At 48.1% G+C, this 19,554-nt stretch overlaps 1 long non-coding RNA gene across 1 annotated transcript in view; it reads left to right on the top strand.

Annotated features, from left to right (window-relative positions):
* Window positions 1–13,724, top strand: part of LOC135978208 (uncharacterized) — a 35,993-nt gene extending 22,269 nt beyond the window's left edge. The window contains exon 4 of the long non-coding RNA XR_010595650.1: window positions 13,609–13,724. This is a non-coding gene — a long non-coding RNA (uncharacterized LOC135978208). The remainder of the gene's footprint in view (window positions 1–13,608) is intronic.
* Window positions 13,725–19,554: the final 5,830 nt, after the last annotated feature.

Here is a 19,554-nt window from a genome sequence, read left to right as displayed (position 1 = left end):
ATGTGGCCTCCCTACTCAGACCCTACGCCACCAGCACTCCCAGCTATCTCCGTGACACCACAGATTTCCTGAGAAAACTACAATGCATTGGTGACCTCCCAGAAAACACCATCCTAGCCACCATGGATGTAGAGGCTCTCTACACAAACATCCCGCATACAGATGGAATACAAGCTGTCAGGAACAGTATCCCTGATGATGACACAGCACAACTTATTGCTGAGCTCTGTGACTTTATCCTCACGCACAATTATTTCAAATTTGGTGACAATATATACCTCCAGACCAGTGGCACCGCTATGGGCACCCGCATGGCCCCACAATATGCCAACATTTTTATGGCTGACCTGGAACAACGCTTCCTCAGCTCTCGTCCACTCATGCCCCTTCTCTACCTACGCTATATTGATGACACCTTCATCATCTGGACCCATGGGAAGGAGGCCCTGGAAGAATTCCACCATGCTTTCAACAGCTTCCACCCCACCATCAGCCTCAGCCTGGACCAATCTACACGGGAGGTCCACTTCCTGGACACCACCGTACAAATAAGTGATGGCCACATTAACACCACCCTATACCGAAAACCCACCGACCGTTACGCCTACCTTCATGCCTCCAGCTTCCACCCCGGTCACACCACACGATCCATCGTCTACAGCCAAGCACTGAGGTACAATCGCATCTGCTCCAACCCCTCAGACAGAGACCAACACCTACAAGATCTTCACCAAGCATTCTCAAAACTACGATACCCACACAAGGAAATAAAGAAACAAATCAACAGAGCCAGACGTGTACCCAGAAGACTCCTGCTACAAGACAGGCCCAGAAGAGAAACCAACAGAACTCCACTGGCCATCACCTACAGTCCTCGGCTTAAACCTCTCCAACGCATCATCAGTGATCTACAACCCATCCTGGACAATGATCCCTCACTTTCACAGACCTTGGGAGGCAGGCCAGTCCTCGCCCACAGACAACCTGCCAACCTTAAGCATATTCTCACCAGCAACCACGCATCGCACCATAACAACTTTAACTCAGGAACCAACCCATGCAACAAACCTCGATGCCAACTCTGCCCACATATCTACACCAGCAACACCATCACTGGACCTAACCAGATCAGCTACAACATCACCGGCTCATTCACCTGCACGTCCACCAATGTTATATATGCCATCATATGCCAGCAATGCCCCTCTGCTATGTACATTGGCCAAACTGGACAGTCACTACGCAAGAGGATAAATGGACACAAGTCAGATATCAGGAATGGCAATATACAAAAACCTGTAGGAGAACACTTCAACCTCCCTGGCCACACAATAGCAGATGTTAAGGTAGCCATCTTACAGCAAAAAAACTTCAGGACCAGACTCCAAAGAGAAACTGCTGAGCTTCAGTTCATCTGCAAATTTGACACCATCAGATCAGGATTAAACAAAGACTGTGAATGGCTATCCAACTACAGAAACAGTTTCTCCTCCCTTGGTGTTCACACCTCAACTGCTAGCAGAGCACCTCACCCTCCCTGATTGAACTAACCTCGTTATCTCCACACTGATATATACCTGCCTCTGGAGATTTCCATTACTTGCATCTGAAGAAGTGAGGTTCTGACCCACGAAAGCTTATGCTCCCAGTACTTCTGTTAGTCTCAAAGGTGCCACAGGACCCTCTGTTGCTTTTTACAGATTCAGACTAACACGCCTACCCCTCTGATACTTGACACCATGCAAGGCACTGCATTTAGCCGTATGGAATGGAAATCTATCAACCTCATGAAGAAACTTGCACAAATACAGACAGATATCATCTTCCTTTCCAAATGCAAACGGATGGACATCATACCAAATGGACTGAAGGTGAAAAATCCATTGCTATCTACATACTGCACAGACCACAGTGAGAGATTATGCCATACATTATCAAAGAAACTGAGGAACCACCTGATCAGCATCCTATACAGCAAACAGAAAAACATCAAGAAAGAGCTCTCCAACCTGGAGACTTTCATAAATAACCAACCCTCCACACAAATGGACTTTACTAAAATAAGACAGGAGATCTACTTTACACACCTCACCTCTCTACAAAGGAAAAAGGACCGTAAGCTGTCTAAAATCCTACCTGCCACATGGGGCCACAACAGGGGTACCCCGAACTCACCCAGCAATATCGTCAATTTATCCAGCTACACACTCAACCCAGCAGAAGAGTCTGTCCTATCTCGGGGACTCTCCTTTTGCCCCAGCACCCCCACGAACATGATACAGTTCTGTGGTGATCTGGAAGCCTACTTTCGCCGCCTCCGACTCAAAGAATACTTTCATGATAACACTGAACAGCGCACTGATACACAGATACCCTCCCACCAACAACACAGGAAGAAGAACTCCACATGGACTCCTCCTGAGGGTCGAAATGACAGTCTGGACCTATACATAGAATGCTTCCGCCGACGTGCACAGGCAAAAATTGTGGAAAAACAACATCGCTTGCCTCATAACCTAAGTCGTGCAGAACGCAATGCCATCCACAGCCTCAGAAACCACCCTGACATTATCATCAAAGAGGCTGATAAAGGAGGTGCTGTTGTCATCATGAACAGGTCTGACTACCAGAAGGAGGCTGCCAGACAACTCTCCAATACCAAATTCTACAGGCCGCTTTCCTCAGATCCCACTGAGGAATACACTAAGAAACTGCACCATCTACTCAGGACACTCCCTACACTAACACAGGAACAAATCAACATAGCCTTAGAGCCCCGACCGGGGTTATTCTATCTACTACCTAAGATCCACAAACCTGGAAATCCTGGACGCCCCATCATCTCGGGCATTGGCACTCTCACTGAAGGACTGTCTGGATATGTGGACTCCCTACTCAGACCCTACGCCACCAGCACTCCCAGCTATCTCCGTGACACCACAGATTTCCTGAGAAAACTACAATGCATTGGTGACCTCCCAGAAAACACCATCCTAGCCACCATGGATGTAGAGGCTCTCTACACAAACATCCCGCATACAGATGGAATACAAGCTGTCAGGAACAGTATCCCTGATGATGACACAGCACAACTTATTGCTGAGCTCTGTGACTTTATCCTCACGCACAATTATTTCAAATTTGGTGACAATATATACCTCCAGACCAGTGGCACCGCTATGGGCACCCGCATGGCCCCACAATATGACAACATTTTTATGGCTGACCTGGAACAACGCTTCCTCAGCTCTCGTCCACTCATGCCCCTTCTCTACCTACGCTATATTGATGACACCTTCATCATCTGGACCCATGGGAAGCAGGCCCTGGAAGAAATCCACCATGCTTTCAACAGCTTCCACCCCACCATCAACCTCAGCCTGGACCAATCTACACGGGAGGTCCACTTCCTGGACACCACCGTACAAATAAGCGATGGCCACATTAACACCACCCTATACCGAAAGCCCACCGACCGCTACGCCTACCTTCATGCCTCCAGCTTCCACCCCGGTCACACCACACGATCCATCGTCTACAGCCAAGCACTGAGGTACAATCGCATCTGCTCCAACCCCTCAGACAGAGACCAACACCTACAAGATCTTCACCAAGCATTCTCAAAACTACGATACCCACACAAGGAAATAAAGAAACAAATCAACAGAGCCAGACGTGTACCCAGAAGACTCCTGCTACAAGACAGGCCCAGAAGAGAAACCAACAGAACTCCACTGGCCATCACCTACAGTCCTCAGCTTAAACCTCTCCAACGCATCATCAGTGATCTACAACCCATCCTGGACAATAATCCCTCACTCTCACAGACCTTGGGAGGCAGGCCAGTCCTCGCCCACAGACAACCTGCCAACCTTAAGCATATTCTCACCAGCAACCACGCCTCGCACCATAACAACTCTAACTCAGGAACCAACCCATGCAACAAACCTCAATGCCAACTCTGCCCACATATCTACACCAGCAACACCATCACTGGACCTAACCAGATCAGCTACAACATCACCGGCTCATTCACCTGCACGTCCACCAATGTTATATATGCCATCATATGCCAGCAATGCCCCTCTGCTATGTACATTGGCCAAACTGGACAGTCACTACGCAAGAGGATAAATGGACACAAGTCAGATATCAGGAATGGCAATATACAAAAACCTGTAGGAGAACACTTCAACCTCCCTGGCCACACAATAGCAGATGTTAAGGTAGCCATCTTACAGCAAAAAAACTTCAGGACCAGACTCCAAAGAGAAACTGCTGAGCTTCAGTTCATCTGCAAATTTGACACCATCAGATCAGGATTAAACAAAGACTGTGAATGGCTATCCAACTACAGAAACAGTTTCTCCTCCCTTGGTGTTCACACCTCAACTGCTAGCAGAGCACCTCACCCTCCCTGATTGAACTAACCTCGTTATCTCCACACTGATATATACCTGCCTCTGGAGATTTCCATTACTTGCATCTGAAGAAGTGAGGTTCTGACCCACGAAAGCTTATGCTCCCAGTACTTCTGTTAGTCTCAAAGGTGCCACAGGACCCTCTGTTGCTTTTTACAGATTCAGACTAACACGCCTACCCCTCTGATACTTGACACCATGCAAGGCACTGCATTTAGCCGTATGGAATGGAAATCTATCAACCTCATGAAGAAACTTGCACAAATACAGACAGATATCATCTTCCTTTCCAAATGCAAACGGATGGACATCATACCAAATGGACTGAAGGTGAAAAATCCATTGCTATCTACATACTGCACAGACCACAGTGAGAGATTATGCCATACATTATCAAAGAAACTGAGGAACCACCTGATCAGCATCCTATACAGCAAACAGAAAAACATCAAGAAAGAGCTCTCCAACCTGGAGACTTTCATAAATAACCAACCCTCCACACAAATGGACTTTACTAAAATAAGACAGGAGATCTACGTTACACACCTCACCTCTCTACAAAGGAAAAAGGACCGTAAGCTGTCTAAAATCCTACCTGCCACATGGGGCCACAACAGGGGTACCCCGAACTCACCCAGCAATATCGTCAATTTATCCAGCTACACACTCAACCCAGCAGAAGAGTCTGTCCTATCTCGGGGACTCTCCTTTTGCCCCAGCACCCCCACGAACATGATACAGTTCTTTGGTGATCTGGAAGCCTACTTTCGCCGCCTCCGACTCAAAGAATACTTTCATGATAACACTGAACAGCGCACTGATACACAGATACCCTCCCACCAACAACACAGGAAGAAGAACTCCACATGGACTCCTCCTGAGGGTCGAAATGACAGTCTGGACCTATACATAGAATGCTTCCGCCGACGTGCACCGGCAGAAATTGTGGAAAAACAACATCGCTTGCCTCATAACCTAAGTCGTGCAGAACGCAATGCCATCCACAGCCTCAGAAACCACCCTGACATTATCATCAAAGAGGCTGATAAAGGAGGTGCTGTTGTCATCATGAACAGGTCTGACTACCAGAAGGAGGCTGCCAGACAACTCTCCAATACCAAATTCTACAGGCCGCTTTCCTCAGATCCCACTGCGGAATACACTAAGAAACTGCACCATCTACTCAGGACACTCCCTACACTAACACAGGAACAAATCAACATACCCTTAGAGCCCCGACCGGGGTTATTCTATCTACTACCTAAGATCCACAAACCTGGAAATCCTGGACGCCCCATCATCTCGGGCATTGGCACTCTCACTGAAGGACTGTCTGGATATGTGGACTCCCTACTCAGACCCTACGCCACCAGCACTCCCAGCTATCTCCGTGACACCACAGATTTCCTGAGAAAACTACAATGCATTGGTGACCTCCCAGAAAACACCATCCTAGCCACCATGGATGTAGAGGCTCTCTACACAAACATCCCGCATACAGATGGAATACAAGCTGTCAGGAACAGTATCCCTGATGATGACACAGCACAACTTATTGCTGAGCTCTGTGACTTTATCCTCACGCACAATTATTTCAAATTTGGTGACAATATATACCTCCAGACCAGTGGCACCGCTATGGGCACCCGCATGGCCCCACAATATGCCAACATTTTTATGGCTGACCTGGAACAACGCTTCCTCAGCTCTCGTCCACTCATGCCCCTTCTCTACCTACGCTATATTGATGACACCTTCATCATCTGGACCCATGGGAAGCAGGCCCTGGAAGAAATCCACCATGCTTTCAACAGCTTCCACCCCACCATCAACCTCAGCCTGGACCAATCTACACGGGAGGTCCACTTCCTGGACACCACCGTACAAATAAGCGATGGCCACATTAACACCACCCTATACCGAAAGCCCACCAACCGCTACGCCTACCTTCATGCCTCCAGCTTCCACCCCGGTCACACCACACGATCCATCGTCTACAGCCAAGCACTGAGGTACAATCGCATCTGCTCCAACCCCTCAGACAGAGACCAACACCTACAAGATCTTCACCAAGCATTCTCAAAACTATGATACCCACACAAGGAAATAAAGAAACAAATCAACAGAGCCAGACGTGTACCCAGAAGACTCCTGCTACAAGACAGGCCCAGAAGAGAAACCAACAGAACTCCACTGGCCATCACCTACAGTCCTCAGCTTAAACCTCTCCAACGCATCATCAGTGATCTACAACCCATCCTGGACAATAATCCCTCACTCTCACAGACCTTGGGAGGCAGGCCAGTCCTCGCCCACAGACAACCTGCCAACCTTAAGCATATTCTCACCAGCAACCACGCATCGCACCATAACAACTCTAACTCAGGAACCAACCCATGCAACAAACCTCGATGCCAACTCTGCCCACATATCTACACCAGCAACACCATCACTGGACCTAACCAGATCAGCTACAACATCACCGGCTCATTCACCTGCACGTCCACCAATGTTATATATGCCATCATATGCCAGCAATGCCCCTCTGCTATGTACATTGGCCAAACTGGACAGTCACTACGCAAGAGGATAAATGGACACAAGTCAGATATCAGGAATGGCAATATACAAAAACCTGTAGGAGAACACTTCAACCTCCCTGGCCACACAATAGCAGATGTTAAGGTAGCCATCTTACAGCAAAAAAACTTCAGGACCAGACTCCAAAGAGAAACTGCTGAGCTTCAGTTCATCTGCAAATTTGACACCATCAGATCAGGATTAAACAAAGACTGTGAATGGCTATCCAACTACAGAAACAGTTTCTCCTCCCTTGGTGTTCACACCTCAACTGCTAGCAGAGCACCTCACCCTCCCTGATTGAACTAACCTCGTTATCTCCACACTGATATATACCTGCCTCTGGAGATTTCCATTACTTGCATCTGAAGAAGTGAGGTTCTGACCCACGAAAGCTTATGCTCCCAGTACTTCTGTTAGTCTCAAAGGTGCCACAGGACCCTCTGTTGCTTTTTACAGATTCAGACTAACACGCCTACCCCTCTGATACTTGACACCATGCAAGGCACTGCATTTAGCCGTATGGAATGGAAATCTATCAACCTCATGAAGAAACTTGCACAAATACAGACAGATATCATCTTCCTTTCCAAATGCAAACGGATGGACATCATACCAAATGGACTGAAGGTGAAAAATCCATTGCTATCTACATACTGCACAGACCACAGTGAGAGATTATGCCATACATTATCAAAGAAACTGAGGAACCACCTGATCAGCATCCTATACAGCAAACAGAAAAACATCAAGAAAGAGCTCTCCAACCTGGAGACTTTCATAAATAACCAACCCTCCACACAAATGGACTTTACTAAAATAAGACAGGAGATCTACGTTACACACCTCACCTCTCTACAAAGGAAAAAGGACCGTAAGCTGTCTAAAATCCTACCTGCCACATGGGGCCACAACAGGGGTACCCCGAACTCACCCAGCAATATCGTCAATTTATCCAGCTACACACTCAACCCAGCAGAAGAGTCTGTCCTATCTCGGGGACTCTCCTTTTGCCCCAGCACCCCCACGAACATGATACAGTTCTTTGGTGATCTGGAAGCCTACTTTCGCCGCCTCCGACTCAAAGAATACTTTCATGATAACACTGAACAGCGCACTGATACACAGATACCCTCCCACCAACAACACAGGAAGAAGAACTCCACATGGACTCCTCCTGAGGGTCGAAATGACAGTCTGGACCTATACATAGAATGCTTCCGCCGACGTGCACCGGCAGAAATTGTGGAAAAACAACATCGCTTGCCTCATAACCTAAGTCGTGCAGAACGCAATGCCATCCACAGCCTCAGAAACCACCCTGACATTATCATCAAAGAGGCTGATAAAGGAGGTGCTGTTGTCATCATGAACAGGTCTGACTACCAGAAGGAGGCTGCCAGACAACTCTCCAATACCAAATTCTACAGGCCGCTTTCCTCAGATCCCACTGCGGAATACACTAAGAAACTGCACCATCTACTCAGGACACTCCCTACACTAACACAGGAACAAATCAACATACCCTTAGAGCCCCGACCGGGGTTATTCTATCTACTACCTAAGATCCACAAACCTGGAAATCCTGGACGCCCCATCATCTCGGGCATTGGCACTCTCACTGAAGGACTGTCTGGATATGTGGCCTCCCTACTCAGACCCTACGCCACCAGCACTCCCAGCTATCTCCGTGACACCACAGATTTCCTGAGAAAACTACAATGCATTGGTGACCTCCCAGAAAACACCATCCTAGCCACCATAGATGTAGAGGCTCTCTACACAAACATCCCGCATACAGATGGAATACAAGCTGTCAGGAACAGTATCCCTGATGATGACACAGCACAACTTATTGCTGAGCTCTGTGACTTTATCCTCACGCACAATTATTTCAAATTTGGTGACAATATATACCTCCAGACCAGTGGCACCGCTATGGGCACCCGCATGGCCCCACAATATGACAACATTTTTATGGCTGACCTGGAACAACGCTTCCTCAGCTCTCGTCCACTCATGCCCCTTCTCTACCTACGCTATATTGATGACACCTTCATCATCTGGACCCATGGGAAGGAGGCCCTGGAAGAATTCCACCATGCTTTCAACAGCTTCCACCCCACCATCAGCCTCAGCCTGGACCAATCTACACGGGAGGTCCACTTCCTGGACACCACCGTACAAATAAGTGATGGCCACATTAACACCACCCTATACCGAAAGCCCACCGACCGCTACGCCTACCTTCATGCCTCCAGCTTCCACCCCGGTCACACCACACGATCCATCGTCTACAGCCAAGCACTGAGGTACAATCGCATCTGCTCCAACCCCTCAGACAGAGACCAACACCTACAAGATCTTCACCAAGCATTCTCAAAACTACGATACCCACACAAGGAAATAAAGAAACAAATCAACAGAGCCAGACGTGTACCCAGAAGACTCCTGCTACAAGACAGGCCCAGAAGAGAAACCAACAGAACTCCACTGGCCATCACCTACAGTCCTCAGCTTAAACCTCTCCAACGCATCATCAGTGATCTACAACCCATCCTGGACAATGATCCCTCACTTTCACAGACCTTGGGAGGCAGGCCAGTCCTCGCCCACAGACAACCTGCCAACCTTAAGCATATTCTCACCAGCAACCACGCATCGCACCATAACAACTCTAACTCAGGAACCAACCCATGCAACAAACCTCGATGCCAACTCTGCCCACATATCTACACCAGCAACACCATCACTGGACCTAACCAGATCAGCTACAACATCACCGGCTCATTCACCTGCACGTCCACCAATGTTATATATGCCATCATATGCCAGCAATGCCCCTCTGCTATGTACATTGGCCAAACTGGACAGTCACTACGCAAGAGGATAAATGGACACAAGTCAGATATCAGGAATGGCAATATACAAAAACCTGTAGGAGAACACTTCAACCTCCCTGGCCACACAATAGCAGATGTTAAGGTAGCCATCTTACAGCAAAAAAACTTCAGGACCAGACTCCAAAGAGAAACTGCTGAGCTTCAGTTCATCTGCAAATTTGACACCATCAGATCAGGATTAAACAAAGACTGTGAATGGCTATCCAACTACAGAAACAGTTTCTCCTCCCTTGGTGTTCACACCTCAACTGCTAGCAGAGCACCTCACCCTCCCTGATTGAACTAACCTCGTTATCTCCACACTGATATATACCTGCCTCTGGAGATTTCCATTACTTGCATCTGAAGAAGTGAGGTTCTGACCCACGAAAGCTTATGCTCCCAGTACTTCTGTTAGTCTCAAAGGTGCCACAGGACCCTCTGTTGCTTTTTACAGATTCAGACTAACACGCCTACCCCTCTGATACTTGACACCATGCAAGGCACTGCATTTAGCCGTATGGAATGGAAATCTATCAACCTCATGAAGAAACTTGCACAAATACAGACAGATATCATCTTCCTTTCCAAATGCAAACGGATGGACATCATACCAAATGGACTGAAGGTGAAAAATCCATTGCTATCTACATACTGCACAGACCACAGTGAGAGATTATGCCATACATTATCAAAGAAACTGAGGAACCACCTGATCAGCATCCTATACAGCAAACAGAAAAACATCAAGAAAGAGCTCTCCAACCTGGAGACTTTCATAAATAACCAACCCTCCACACAAATGGACTTTACTAAAATAAGACAGGAGATCTACGTTACACACCTCACCTCTCTACAAAGGAAAAAGGACCGTAAGCTGTCTAAAATCCTACCTGCCACATGGGGCCACAACAGGGGTACCCCGAACTCACCCAGCAATATCGTCAATTTATCCAGCTACACACTCAACCCAGCAGAAGAGTCTGTCCTATCTCGGGGACTCTCCTTTTGCCCCAGCACCCCCACGAACATGATACAGTTCTGTGGTGATCTGGAAGCCTACTTTCGCCGCCTCCGACTCAAAGAATACTTTCATGATAACACTGAACAGCGCACTGATACACAGATACCCTCCCACCAACAACACAGGAAGAAGAACTCCACATGGACTCCTCCTGAGGGTCGAAATGACAGTCTGGACCTATACATAGAATGCTTCCGCCAACGTGCACCGGCAGAAATTGTGGAAAAACAACATCGCTTGCCTCATAACCTAAGTCGTGCAGAACGCAATGCCATCCACAGCCTCAGAAACCACCCTGACATTATCATCAAAGAGGCTGATAAAGGAGGTGCTGTTGTCATCATGAACAGGTCTGACTACCAGAAGGAGGCTGCCAGACAACTCTCCAATACCAAATTCTACAGGCCGCTTTCCTCAGATCCCACTGAGGAATACACTAAGAAACTGCACCATCTACTCAGGACACTCCCTACACTAACACAGGAACAAATCAACATACCCTTAGAGCCCCGACCGGGGTTATTCTATCTACTACCTAAGATCCACAAACCTGGAAATCCTGGACGCCCCATCATCTCGGGCATTGGCACTCTCACTGAAGGACTGTCTGGATATGTGGACTCCCTACTCAGACCCTACGCCACCAGCACTCCCAGCTATCTCCGTGACACCACAGATTTCCTGAGAAAACTACAATGCATTGGTGACCTCCCAGAAAACACCATCCTAGCCACCATGGATGTAGAGGCTCTCTACACAAACATCCCGCATACAGATGGAATACAAGCTGTCAGGAACAGTATCCCTGATGATGACACAGCACAACTTATTGCTGAGCTCTGTGACTTTATCCTCACGCACAATTATTTCAAATTTGGTGACAATATATACCTCCAGACCAGTGGCACCGCTATGGGCACCCGCATGGCCCCACAATATGCCAACATTTTTATGGCTGACCTGGAACAACGCTTCCTCAGCTCTCGTCCACTCATGCCCCTTCTCTACCTACGCTATATTGATGACACCTTCATCATCTGGACCCATGGGAAGGAGGCCCTGGAAGAATTCCACCATGCTTTCAACAGCTTCCACCCCACCATCAGCCTCAGCCTGGAGCAATCTACACGGGAGGTCCACTTCCTGGACACCACCGTACAAATAAGCGATGGCCACATTAACACCACCCTATACCGAAAGCCCACCAACCGCTACACCTACCTTCATGCCTCCAGCTTCCACCCCGGTCACACCACACGATCCATCGTCTACAGCCAAGCACTGAGGTACAATCGCATCTGCTCCAACCCCTCAGACAGAGACCAACACCTACAAGATCTTCACCAAGCATTCTCAAAACTACGATACCCACACAAGGAAATAAAGAAACAAATCAACAGAGCCAGACGTGTACCCAGAAGACTCCTGCTACAAGACAGGCCCAGAAGAGAAACCAACAGAACTCCACTGGCCATCACCTACAGTCCTCAGCTTAAACCTCTCCAACGCATCATCAGTGATCTACAACCCATCCTGGACAATGATCCCTCACTTTCACAGACCTTGGGAGGCAGGCCAGTCCTCGCCCACAGACAACCTGCCAACCTTAAGCATATTCTCACCAGCAACCACGCATCGCACCATAACAACTCTAACTCAGGAACCAACCCATGCAACAAACCTCGATGCCAACTCTGCCCACATATCTACACCAGCAACACCATCACTGGACCTAACCAGATCAGCTACAACATCACCGGCTCATTCACCTGCACGTCCACCAATGTTATATATGCCATCATATGCCAGCAATGCCCCTCTGCTATGTACATTGGCCAAACTGGACAGTCACTACGCAAGAGGATAAATGGACACAAGTCAGATATCAGGAATGGCAATATACAAAAACCTGTAGGAGAACACTTCAACCTCCCTGGCCACACAATAGCAGATGTTAAGGTAGCCATCTTACAGCAAAAAAACTTCAGGACCAGACTCCAAAGAGAAACTGCTGAGCTTCAGTTCATCTGCAAATTTGACACCATCAGATCAGGATTAAACAAAGACTGTGAATGGCTATCCAACTACAGAAACAGTTTCTCCTCCCTTGGTGTTCACACCTCAACTGCTAGCAGAGCACCTCACCCTCCCTGATTGAACTAACCTCGTTATCTCCACACTGATATATACCTGCCTCTGGAGATTTCCATTACTTGCATCTGAAGAAGTGAGGTTCTGACCCACGAAAGCTTATGCTCCCAGTACTTCTGTTAGTCTCAAAGGTGCCACAGGACCCTCTGTTGCCCTTTGTGGGAAGTTCATCGAAAACTGTGGGGTTGAAATAGTGCTTGGACACCATTGACACTAGATGCTGCCATCGTGTGGCTTAGCATTAGTGTCTGGGATGACTTGGGGCAAGATCTCAACCTCCCCGCAACCCACTTCACTGCTGCCAGAATCCCTCCTGGATCAGCTGTCAAGGACACCGACGGGGAGGTAGCAGGAACTCACCCTACAAGGAGGGGGGTGGACACTGGAGGTTACTAGAAAGGAGAAGACTCCATTCTGGGGTTGAGGAGGTGAATTCATCCCTCAGTGGTGGGCAGGTGCTGGGTGGAAATACTGCTGGTTCCATTTGCCCTTAATTCCTCCTGATTCCTCGGAGCGTTTGAGTCTCTGACAGGTTTTCGTTCCCTTGCAGCAGGAGGACGTCATGGCCAGAGTGATGCACCAGCTCCGCATCATCCGGCACTTGCGCCAGGTGCCTGAGACACTGCAGGGGCTGCGCCTCTGAGGCCTTCAGGAACTCCCGCTCCCTGCTGCAGGTACTGCTCTGGCTGATTGTAAATGGGGAGCTAGTGGAAGGGGAAATGGAGCCCCCTGGCATTCACTAAAAGGGAAAGTGGTGGATTCTCCATCTCTTGATGTCATTGAATGAAACTAGATGCCTTTCTGGAATGTGTGTGCCCAAAAAGTAACTATTGTACTATACTGGAAGCCTATGATATGGAGGGGGTTAGATGAGATGCTGTAAAGGTCTCTTCTGGCCAGAAAGTCTCCTACTTTTGGAAACACTGAGTGTAGTATTGGGAGCAGCCTCTGATGTTTTACTGTCTAGCTAGCTTGCTTCCTAGAATGAAGACGAATTTTGTGGTGTGATCCACAGAGCGTAGCTCAAACCTTCAAAGTGTCAGGCCAGCAGCAGGACATGAGCACTTTAGGGTTTGGTTGGGTGTGGCAGTGATATCACAAAGGCTTTTTCAAGGACCTCAGCGTACTGGTCAAAGGTGTTAGGGAGGTGGTGACCTCAGAGAGAGATGCTGTCTTCAGCCAGGGAGGACAGGGGCTTACGACCAGGGAAACCTCAGAGACCCCTGTGGCTTTGCTTCAGCAAGTCTCCTTCTCGAGGTTTCTTTTTGAGGACTGAGAGAGTGTTAGGGTTGACGTATGTGAGTGCGAGCAGGAGCCTCTTTCGAGTTTTCTCCTTTCCTTTTACTGATTTTACTTGAAAATTAGAAGGTAAGAGCCTCCAAGAGGTTTTGGAACCTGCTCAGTCTGATCCATCTGGTGCCAGCTGAATTCTCGGCATGGAAAACAGTAGTTTAAGGTGGCAGAATTTTCTTCCCTCCCTGGAATTTTGTCCCGTGGAATCACTGGGGAGACTAGGGTTTGTCCTTTTCGTTTTACCTTTTCCTCCATCCCTCCTTCCTTTCTCTTCATCTGTTACTTCTTTTGTCCTTTCTCTTGTTCCCCTCCCACCTCCAGGAGTGGTGTGTGTGTTGCTGGGGGTGCTCTTCACCTCCCCTTGTGGGAAGTTGATCCAAAACTGTCGGGTTCAAATAGTGCTTGGACTCCACTGACACTAGATGCTGCCATCCTGTGGCTTAGCATTAGTGTCTGGGACAACTTGGGGCAAGATCTCAACTTTCCCGCAACCCACTTCACTGCTGGCAGAATCGCTCCTGCCCCCCCTGCTAGGGCCGCCTCCCTGCGCAACCTGGGTTGGGGTGGAGAAGAGGGTTCTGATAACTTGAGCTGTGATTTGGAGGTAGAACAGCTGTCAAGGGTACTGAGGGGGAGGTAGCAGGAGCTCACCCTACAAGGTGGTGGGTTGGCACTGGAGGTTACTAGAAAGGACAAGAAGACTCCATTCTGGGGTTCAGGAGGTGAATTCATCCCTCAGTGGTGGGCAGGTAGTCAGTTTAAATACTGCTGGTTCCAGGTGCCCTTAATTCCCCCTGATTCCTCGGGGCGTTTGAGTCTCTGACAGGTTCTCGTTCCCTTGCAGGAGGAGGACGTCACGGCCAAAGTGATGCACCCGCATCATCCGCCACTTGCGCCAGGTGTCTGAGACACTGCAGGGGCTGCGCCTCTGAGGCCTTCAGCAACTCCCGCTCCCTGCTGCAGGTACTGCTCTGTCTCCCTGTAAATGGCGAGCTAGTGGAAGGGGAAATGGAGCCCCCTGGCACTCACTAAAAGGGAAAGTGGTGGATTCTCATCTCTTGATGTCATTGAATGAAGACTAGATGCCTTTCTGGAATGTGTGTGCCCAAAAAGTAACTATTGTACTATACAGGAGGCCTATGATATGCAGGGGCTTAGATGAGATGCTCTAAAGGTCTCTTGTGGCCATAAAGTGTACAAATTTTGGAAACACCGAGTGTAGTATTGGGAGCAGCCTCTGATGTTTTACTGTCTAGCCGGCTTGCTTCCTAGAATGAAGACGCATTGAGTGGGGTGATCCACAGAGAGTACCTGTGTCAAGGCTGTATCCCCACTTTGAAGTTTAGGGTACAAATGTAGGGGCCTGCATGAAAACGTCTAAGCTTAACCACCATCCAAAGGCTAATTTCCTCCCCTGGGTAGCCTTGAGAAACCTTTCACCAATTCCCTGGTGAATACAGATCCAAACCCCTTGGATCTTAAAACAAGGAGAAATAAACCATCCCCCCTCCTTCCTCCCACCAACTTCTGGTGAATACAGATCCAACCCCCTTGGATCTAAAAGAAGGAGGAATTAACCATTCCCCTCCTTCCTCCCACCAACTCCTGGTGAATCAAGATCCAAACTCCTTGGATCTTAAAACAAGGAAAAATCAATCCGGTTCTTAAAAATAAGGCTTTTAATTAAAGAAAAAGGTAAAAATCATCTCTGTAAAATCAGTATGGAAATTAACCTTACAGGGTAATCAAACTTAAAGAGCTCAGAGGACTCCCCTCTAGTCTTAGGTTCAAAGTACAGCAAACAAAGATAAACACTCTAGTAAAAGGTACATTTACAAGTTGAGAAAACAAAGGAAAACTAACACGCCTTGTTTGAAATAGGAGAGACTTGTTTAGAAAGATGTGGAGAACCTGGATTGATGTCTGGTCCCTCTCAGTCCCGAGGGCGAACACCCACACAAACAAAGAACACAAACAAAAGCCTTCCCCTCCCCAAGATTTGAAAGTATCTTGTCCCCTTATTGGTCCTTTAGGTCAGATGCCAGCCAGGTTACCTGAGCTTCTTAACCCTTTAGAGGGAAAAGGATTTTGGAGTCTCTGGCCAGGAGGATTTTATAGTACTGTACACAGGACAGCTGTTACCCTTCCCTTTATAGTTATGACAACCTCAAACCTTCAAAGTGTCAGGCCAGCAGCAGGACATTAGCACTTCCAGGGATGGGTGGGTGTGGCAGTGACATCACAAAGGCCTTTTCAGGACCTCAGCCTATTGGTCAAAGGTGTTAGGGAGGTGGTAACCTCAGAGAGAGATGCTGACATCAGCCAGGCAGGACAGGGGCTTAGGGCCAGGGAAACCTCAGAGACCCCTGTGACTTTCATAGAATCATAGAATATCAGGGTTGGAAGGGACCTCAAGAGGTCATCTACTCCAACCCCGTCCTCAAAGCAGGACCAATTCCCAACTAAATCATCCCAGCCAGGGCTTTGTCAAGCCGGGCCTTAAAAACCTCCAAGGAAGGAGACTCCACCACCTCCCTAGTTAACGCATTCCAGTGCTTCACCACCCTCCTAGTGAAATAGTGTTTCCTAATATCCAACCTGGACCTCCCCCACTGCAACTTGAGACCATTGCTCCTTGTTCTGTCATCTGCCACCACTGAGAACAACCGAGCTCCATCCTCTTTGGAACCCCCCTTCACGTAGTTGAAGGCTGCTATCAAATCCCCCCTCATTCTTCTCTTCTGGAGACTAAACAATCCCAGTTCCCTCAGCCTCTCCTCATAAGTCATGTGCTCCAGACCCCTAATCATTTTTGTTGCTCTCCACTGGACTCTTTCCAATTTTTCCACATCCTTCTTGTAGTGTCGGGCCTGTTGGAGAAAAACAGAGTTCTCACTATTTGTTTAGGTACAGCAAGTCAGATGCTTTATTAACTCTCACAATTGCCCAGAGGGAGAGAGCTAAGCAGGTCTCTCCCAGGTAACTAATTACAGCAAGCATTTATACCTTTCATTACAGAAATAACGAGGGACAGCTGCGTTTTGTTTATACATAGGCCATCTTGATATCTCATTTCTTCACTTGTTTTGACTCTTGCCAACATACAATATTTTCTATACCTTATCTACACAAGGTCTTCTACACCTTATCTATACCAGGTCATAATGACTTCTTACACAGTTCTTTCTCACCCGCCTCACACATTCCTCGCTTCTACAAATCTCGCGTTATTAGGGTTACAGTTAGCCTAACTCTTGCTAACGAACTGTCATGCATTGCATCCCCTTCCTGTGAGCTCTTTCTCTGCTTCCACAGGCCCAAAACTGGACACAGTATTCCAGATGAGGCCTCACCAATGTCGAATAAAGGGGAACGATCACGTTCCTCGATCTGCTGGCAATGCCCCTACTTATACAGCCCAAAATGCCGTTAGCCTTCTTGGCAACAAGAGCACACTGTTGACTCATATCCAGCTTCTCGTCCACTGTGACCCCTAGGTCCTTTTCTGCAGAACTGCTACCTAGCCATTCGGTCCCTAGTCTGTAGCAGTGCATGGGATTCTTCCGTCCTAAGTGCAGGACTCTGCACTTGTCCTTGTTGAACTTCATCAGGTTTTTTTTGGCCCAATCCTCTAATTTGTCTAGGTCCCTCTGTATCCGATCCCTACCCTCTAGCGTATCTACCACGCCTCCTAGTTTAGTGTCATCTGCAAACTTGCTGAGAGTGCAGTCCACACCATCCTCCAGATCATTAATAAAGATATTAAACAAAACCGGCCCCAGGACCGACCCTTGGGGCACTACTCCGCTTGAAACCGGCTGCCAACTAGACATGGAGCCATTGATCACTACCCGTTGAGCCCGACGATCCAGCCAGCTTTCTATCCACCTTACAGTCCATTCATCCAGCCCATACTTCTTTAACTTGGTGGCAAGAATACTGTGGGAGAGCGTATCAAAAGCTTTGCTAAAGTCAAGGAATAACACATCCACTGCTTTCCCCTCATCCACAGAGCCAGTTATCTCATCATAGAAGGCAATTAGGTTAGTCAGGCACGACTTCCCCTTGGTGAATCCATGCTGACTGTTCCTGATCACTTTCCTCTCCTCTAAGTGTTTCATAATTGATTCCTTGAGGACCTGCTCCATGATTTTTCCAGGGACTGAGGTGAGGCTGACTGGCCTGTAGTTCCCCGGATCCTCCTCCTTCCCTTTTTTAAAGATGGGCACGACATTAGCCTTTTTCCAGTCATCCGGGACCTCCCTCGATCGCCATGAGTTTTCAAAAATAATGGCTAATGGCTGTGCAATCTCATCCGCCAAGTCCTTTAGCACCTTCGGATGCAGCGCATCCAGCCCCATGGAGTTGTGCACGTCCAGTTTTTCTAAATAGTCCCGAACCACTTCTTTCTCCACAGAGGGCTGGTCACCTTCTCCCCATATTGTGCTGCCCAGTGCAGCAGTCTGGGAGCTGACCTTGTTCGTGAAGACAGAGGCAAAAAAAGCATTGAGTACATTAGCTTTTTCCACATCCTCAGTCACTAGGTTGCCTCCCTCATTCAGTAAGGGGCCCACACTTTCCTTGACTTTCTTCTTGTTGCTAACATACCTGAAGAAACCCTTCTTGTTACTCTTAACATCTCTTGCTAGCTGCAACTCCAAGTGTGATTTGGCCTTCCTGATTTCACTCCTGCATGCCTGAGCAATATTTTTATACTCCTCCCTGGTCATTTGTCCAATCTTCCACTTCTTGTAAGCTTCTTTTTTGCGTTTAAGATCAGCAAGGATTTCACTGTTTAGCCAAGCTGGTCGCCTGCCATATTTACTATTCTTTCTACACATCGGGATGGTTTGTTCCTGCAACCGCAATAAGGATTCTTTAAAATACAGCCAGCTCTCCTGGACCCCTTTGCCCTTCATGTTATTCTCCCAGGGGATCCTGCCCATCTGTTCCCTGAGGGAGTCAAAGTCTGCTTTTCTGAAGTCCAGGGTCCGTATTCTGCTGCTCTCCTTTCTTCCTTGTGTCAGGATCCTGAACTCGACCATCTCATGGTCACTGCCTCCCAGGTTCCCATCCACTTTTGCTTCCCCTACTAATTCTTCCCTGTTTGTGAGCAGCAGGTCGAGAAAAGCTCTGCCCCTAGTTGGTTCCTCCAGCACTTGCACCAGGAAATTGTGCCCTACACTTTCCAAAAACTTCCTGG

Source organism: Chrysemys picta, unplaced genomic scaffold (genome assembly GCF_011386835.1).
Source record: "Chrysemys picta bellii isolate R12L10 unplaced genomic scaffold, ASM1138683v2 scaf173, whole genome shotgun sequence".
Lineage (NCBI taxonomy): Eukaryota > Metazoa > Chordata > Testudines > Emydidae > Chrysemys > Chrysemys picta.
Note: the sequence above shows the minus strand (reverse complement) of the source record. Positions and strands in the feature narration are given on the sequence as shown.